The sequence below is a fragment of the Procambarus clarkii genome, chromosome 90, assembly GCF_040958095.1.
Source record: "Procambarus clarkii isolate CNS0578487 chromosome 90, FALCON_Pclarkii_2.0, whole genome shotgun sequence".
NCBI lineage: Eukaryota > Metazoa > Arthropoda > Malacostraca > Decapoda > Cambaridae > Procambarus > Procambarus clarkii.
Genome location: NC_091239.1, coordinates 10262176 through 10269471, shown reverse-complemented (window position 1 = coordinate 10269471; position 7296 = coordinate 10262176). Strand labels below are relative to the sequence as shown.

Below are 7296 nucleotides of genomic sequence, written 5' to 3'. Positions count from 1 at the left end.
CGAGTCCTAGAGTCCACACGAGTACCCTCACCACAATTCAAAAGACACAAAGCGAGGACGAACGGTTCCAGATGACGGTCTCGGGTTAGTCACATCACCAGAGATATGAGCAGCGCCTCTGGCAACGAGTCCAGGAGATGCTTAACATCAGTAAGGGAAACAGGGACATTTCGAGGGACATAATTGGAACAGACTGTATACCATTTACCAACAAACAACACTGCCATCACAATAATGCATAGGCGACAAAAGTAGGAGGGGGACGAACTAAATATCATACCGAAATAACACCAGTACAGTTATGGGCCCCAGCAACAGCTGGGGGAGGGGGGGAAAAGGAATAACTACGACATTTACTAGGACCAGCACCAAGCATTGGTTCCTCGAGACAAACACAAAGTGCTGTCAACTGTAATTAACAATTTCAGTTCATGGAACTTGCCATAAAATCAACGATTATTCAACTGAACAATATACATTATCAAACAAGTACGACAGTAACAGAACATGAAAGAAATTAAGCGGAAGAGGAACACTTTACTAAACGATCTCAGGGTCACGATAAGGCTCAGGCTCGGCAAAATCGGGGTTAGGGAGCATGGGTAAACTTACCAATAAGACAGGGAACGCACCGACAACAGATCCGAGCAGGACTCTCGCGCTCCGGAGGAGGAGGAGACAACTCAGGAACAGGCAAGGACATTTGGAGGAGGGGGGGGGGGAGGGGCAGAAATCACTGAGTGCACCTCACGAAGGCCAGCAAAACAACGATTCCAGGGTGGAACAAACCTCCATATCAGAGACAGGGCGTTTGACCACTGAAATGGGAGGGGATGTACTGCCACAGTCAGAGGGAGGGGGGCGAGGAAGAAAGCGAAACCTCATGACATGCCACAGACGAAGGAGAGGAGCCAGGTTTACGTTTCTGACTAGAAGAGACAGGCGCTCCAGTAACAACGTACCGGCCGACACACTATGGTCTCAGCAGAACACGAACGAAATGGGGGGAGCGTCGGTAAGAAAGTGGTGGGACATGGGGAACAAGACAAAGGAGATATGGCGGACTGGGTAGGAGGGGGAAAATCCAAAACGGACAACCGGGAGGGACACCATCCGGGACAGGAGGCAAAGGAATAAGACGAGGTGGTGGGTGGGCTTAGGTTTAACGCCTGGAAACGGTTTGGAGACTGACGAAGACGGGAATGACGAGGAGAACTACAACGCAACACGCGAGCGTAGCACACGAAACGCCCGCGAAACGCCAGACACGACGAACATGCCCTCTCCCTTATGGAAAAGACAGACGATCACGGTGTTTCAAGTTGAGCACCGCTTCCTCGAGTTTGTAGTGCATACACGAGCGTGAAAAGGTAGGGTGGCCTTCTCCCCAGGCTAGCTGCCTGAATTGGGGTGAAGTGCACTCGGACTTACAATAACTATTGTCTCCACACAACGGGCACAGATACACAGTACTGGTGCATTTGAGGACATCGTGCCAGAACTTCAAACACTTATTGCATAGTCTACGAGACGGAATGTACTCGTGAACGCACCATCTGCCACTACCAACAAAAATAGAGGGCTGAAGGGTCCTACTATCAAAAGGTGACTTTTTACAAATCTAAGGGGCTGACGGCGATGACCACGAGGGGGTCGAGTAAACGGGTCAACCTGCAGGACAGAATGGCCTTGGCCTTCGAGGATATGTTTAATATCCTCATGACAATAGTTGACGTCCCAGACACCACTTGCAACATGGTGCGGAAGAAGAACAGTGCCAACACTGCCATTTAACCGAACCTTCTTGTAGACCCAAACAGGAGTCTCTCCAATGCAGGACAAAGCGGCTAAGCGAGTAGCTGCATCACGAAAAGGAGCAGCGACGACACGCATACCATAACTGGTGGAGTTAAAAGTAACAGAGGCATCTACTGAATCAACAAGGTGTTTATAGAGGGAGAAATCGTCAGGAGTACATTCCAGATGGTGGAGAACAAACTATTTAGCCCACGTAGCGGGACAAAACAAGGCGTTTAAGTAGTATTACGGGAAGGGATCCTGCGAGAGCCGCCAGGGCGGGAACGGCCTCGAGAACCCCCCGAGTTCATGGGGGTAAAAGCCGCATGAGTCACAATGACAGACTGAGCTGTCAGGGGACGAGGTGGTCACCACTGGGGACTCGACCCTACAGGAGAGCATGGAGGGGATCTGAGGGGAGTAGTCAGGTTGTCGGGGCCCAATCCAGCAGAGGCTACAGGGCCTGGTCTTCCGACTCGGGGGCTTGGTCGCCCACCCTCACGAGCCTGAGAAGTACAAGGGAAACATTATCACCAATGACAACGACGAAAAACCTTGTCACGAATGTGCCCCCACATCCACCATGGAGCCACAATTAGAGGCAGGACACCCAACAAGAAGCTATCGCCGATCTTGCTGGGGCCCCCCCAGGGGTGCGTCGTGAGTACACGCCCCACAAACTCCACCTTAAGAACCGTCAGTCCGTCGAGAGCGGGTTCAGTGACGAAACGAGGATTGACAATAAAAGGATCCCCTCGCTAGAGACGTTGGGTACTACAGTTCTACGGGTGCAAAAGTATGCCTCCTCAAACACCCCAGCGTCAAAACAAAACAAGGTCGAAACAATATTCAAGACAGCCAAAAGGTCGGCAGCAAATGACAATTCGATAGAAGAGGGCGAGAAAAATTAAACTAGTCAAAGGAAAAGGGGCCTGGCAAAATTGGTAAAGGCAGCAGCAGGAGCATAAGGCTGTAAAAGGACAGAGGACTGACCTACAGAGCATCACACTCCGGCAGCTGCCCACCAAGCCCCCTCACGGCGACAACGAACCAGACAGTGAGGGGGTTTCACAACCAACACATATTGGCCACTATCAGGGGAACACTGTTTCAGGAGATACTACTTAAGGCCACAAATAAAAACATTCTTCCCGCTCACTACGATTACATTATGATCTCAACTTTAAATGCAACTCTAACACTTTCCCCTTCCACCTAACAAATGCGATTTAAACTCAATATTTCATTTCACATCCATCTTTACTAGTGTACACATTATTCATTCAGGAACCCCCTTCTCTTTTAATGTAACTTCTTCATATCTTGGCCAATCTCAACTCCTTTCAGTTCTTCACGGTGTGGGTCGCGTCATCCTTAGTCTTCAACACTTCGTTCTTGGACATCTGCTTCCGTTGTACGTCAAAGTCCGCTGGCTCGGATCTCCTCTACCAATAAACCATGATCTCCCCAATCTATAAAACAACAATTTGGTATATATTAGGTTATTCTATCATTCCGGAACCTATCGTTTATAATACATTTACGTTTCAATTATATAGATTCGACAAATACCACACCTTAACCTTGTTTTCTTTTTTACACTCAAGGATCAACGACATTCACGTCTGTTTTACATTTATATCAATTTTCACTTCATTATTTAACTAACTTTTCCCATATTACATTTTTATACCTAGTTTATTCCATACACTCCATATTTCATGTATTATTTACTTTATGATTCCCAATTTGTCTATTTTTGGCACAACTATTCACTTACCATTCCTTCATCACACATCTACTGCCCTTTATGAGCACTAACGACGCGCCGTTAGCCCAGCCCCCCCCCCCCCTCCCATTTTATGGATTTAACTTTAATTTATTATTTATACTGAACTTTAGATATGCAGTTGGTAGAGTTATTAATCATCAAACTATATGCTCGACTCTGCACTACAATAAAAATTTACAACAAATTACATTCTTTCGTATCTTGTATGAAACACGTCAACTTCCACCTTTAACACTTGCAGGTCTCTGTCCATAAAGTACCTACACACCATGTTGTCCACGTCTGAGGTACTCAAGCCTATCACCTGCGAATCGACATTTTTATCCTATAAGGTTCATAATGGTGAATACAAAGTCCTTATCACCATTATTATATCAAATACACCCACATTTCTATAAACTACACAGGGTGGGGGGGGGGGGGACATACCATAATGCAGAGGAACGCCTGAAGTAAACTATCCAATGGGACTTACATCATTATGAAACAAACATCCCTGTCAACCTACCTGACACGATGTCTGGCTCTTGCCAGCTAACTATCTCTTGTCAGCCAACTGTGTGAGCGCCTCTTCACCTGTATTTCACCATCTATGCATCGCATCTCTAAACCAATACCGTCTACCATTCACATATATACACACACCAAGGCTTCAACACTTTTCCACCATAATATTAATAACTGTTCCGTCTACTCATTCTGGGTCTCACAGATAATGCTCGAACTACACAACATGCGTACATCACGATTTATATTTAAAACGTGGTGATTTAAGTGTTAGTACATAACAATTGTTAGGGGGGGGGGGGGGATTTTCAAGACATCTTGAAATTAACACTCGCCTCAAGGTCACGCCATATTCCATTACTCTCGACCGTCGCGTTGCTCCTCCTCTCCACCCCTGCCGGTGTCGCCACAAATAGATACTTCATCATTCTCTTCCGCCAAGCCCAAACATCTCTAAACGCTCACCTCCTGGATATCAATAATATCGATCAACTTATCCGAACAAACATTTCCTATTAAGGCCTACAACCATCTATGAACACTCAATTCGAAATTATTTCATTTTCGTCATTGTCAAACCATTTTCTATATTACAATTCTATATTTCAACCTTTAACAATTTCGATTTAAATTTTTATTTCAACATTTTATATAACTTGGTAAACATGAGTACAAAACGACAATACATAGTAACATTTGTTCCAGCTCCAACGAGTGATACTTTTCTAAAAATTACCATCAAACCGAAACCATGACAACCCACACCCCAAACAATTTATACAAAATAAATATTAATCACCCTTTTTCTTATACTGTACACATTTCTAGTGCTAAGCGCTAAATTTTTTATTCTTGCAGTTTAGTCATCGCGCAAAATTACCATCCCCCTCACCGTCTCATTTCGTCTCTTACAGTCCTGGCTACCCAACATGAACTGCTCAATAACTACCACTAGTTAGACCCATATCACCACACATTAACCACCAATGTTCCACCGACACATCTAGTACACAATTCTCCATTAACAACATCAACTCAACACCAATATACTTATTGATACACACCACAACCAACACCCGTCCAACAATACCGGAAACTCAACCTCAAGTTAAAAACAAACTTACATTTCACAATGACGAACAAACCAGATATGTTCATTTCACTTCTGCCTATACTATTACAACACCCGCTATCCCTCATTACACAATTAAAAACACATCAATACGCCTTCACACCTACGTCAAACGACCTACAGCTCAATATGTCCACGTCAATACAAGAGGACAAGCCCACGGATTTTCAACTGTAAAATATATATTTTTGACCCTATGTACTGGCGTTTTGCGGGTGTACAATATGAGTAAGCTAGGGGATCTGTCAGCCCTAGCGACCCCAAAGGGTAACAGGGTACCAGCTCAGAGTAACATCACGCCCTAACACTAACTTGTACACCACAACTATGCCAATACTGGGGTCAAAATAACGCTCCCTCGAGCCTCACCCACCAAGTCGACTCAACAGCCAATCACCTTTCGATTGTTCACATGACGTCACATTCTCTCAAGCTCTACTCTTATTGGTCGCCTCCACCTAATTGGATACTCTAGTAATTCATGACAATTATTTATTGGAACTCAAATATATACACCCATAAGTATACCCAATGTATGAGAAACATACATATAACAAATCTATGACAAACAATGTTTGACTTTACACTCACAAATGATGACTTTCGATTACTTATTATTATTTAAGTATTATTATAATGATTAAATATCAACGATACTTATTCAAGCTACAAGTACAGTACAACAAAGTACAGTATAGTATAGTACAGTACACTTCCGTACGGTACCATACATTACACTACTATACATTACAGTACTGTAGAATATACTTCCGTACGCTACAATACAGTACTATACATTACAATAAAGTACAGTACCCTACCATACAGAACAGCCAACGGCACACTACTCTACAGTACAATACAGAACACATGCCTGGGCTCAGTACACAACACTGTTTTGCTGAGTACTTCGCACATATTGAAGCTTCCCCTCAAACAGTCTTCATCGACCTAGCAGCAGCTTTTGATACAGCAAACAGAGAAATCATACTGGAACAGCTTGCCGAGCTGGGAATACAAGGAAAATTACTGAAATTGATAAAGGGCTATTTGTCTAATCGAACAGCATATGTTTTGTTTAATGGTGTTAAAAGCACAGAGAGCAAACACTTTGAACTGGGAACTCCACAAGGAGGGGTCCTCAGTCCCTTGTTGTTCAACGTTCTGATGCATAAACTTATTAAACATCTTCAAACTAATAATGAAGACACTGTCATTTGTTATGCTGATGATATATGTTTACAGGCTGCCACCGAGCCTAGAATGCAAGTTCTGCTCGACGCTTTCGCTACTAGAGCTGAGGAATGTGGCCTCCTTATCTCTGTACACAAAACTCGTGCCCTCATTCCATGTGGTATTCCACCAGCCAATTACCATATAGATGGGCGAGCACTTGAGAACTGCGAGTCTTACAGATACCTTGGTGTCCCCATTAACGACCCTGGGTACCTTTCTTCTCTCAAGAGGAGACTTTGGGAGAGATTAAAGCCCTTGCGGGTCCTTGTTGGTGTCAATCATGGACTTAACGTGAGACTTGCTAGAATGTTTTATGTATCATTTATACGCTCTGTGATTGACTACAATGCTCTACATCTCACACTGTATACTGACAAAGAGCTGAAATCTCTTGAAACCTTGCAAAATCAAGCTATGCGTCTCATCCTTGGGGCTCCAAAGTCCACGAGAATAGTTAATAGGAGAGCAGAGTTAAAATTACCTACCATAAGTGAGAGAATTTTGTCTATTAGCACAGTTTTCGGCGTGAAGGCATTGAGTAGATCTAGACAACACATGAAGTTTCAAGCTAAACTTTCTAATATGCTGCACTCACCTGAGGTCTATAGAAGAAGAACGAAATCTGATTATGTATATTGGTTCTACAAGGTAGCCAACTCCATCAAAATATTAAATATGTACTCAACTAATGATTAATCAGCCAATTACTCCATGGGATAACTGGGATCTATCAGTTGATTTTGTAAATGCGCCCAAGAAAGATAGTGTGCATACTACATTAATAAAACAGTTAACACTGAAAAGCATCATTGAAAGTACTCAGAGTATGGGT

General features: G+C 43.7%; 1 long non-coding RNA gene across 2 annotated transcripts; it reads right to left on the bottom strand.

Annotated features, from left to right (window-relative positions):
- Positions 1-3038: 3038 nt before the first annotated feature.
- On the bottom strand, positions 3039-5564 carry LOC138359258 (uncharacterized). 2 transcript variants are annotated; one of them, XR_011225875.1, is made up of 3 exons: positions 5221-5564; positions 4432-4564; positions 3039-3269 (listed from the first exon to the last, which is right to left on the bottom strand). It is a non-coding gene; the product is annotated as an uncharacterized lncRNA (long non-coding RNA). The 2 variants fall into 2 exon arrangements; XR_011225876.1 differs by having other exon boundaries at positions 5336-5564.
- Positions 5565-7296: the final 1732 nt, after the last annotated feature.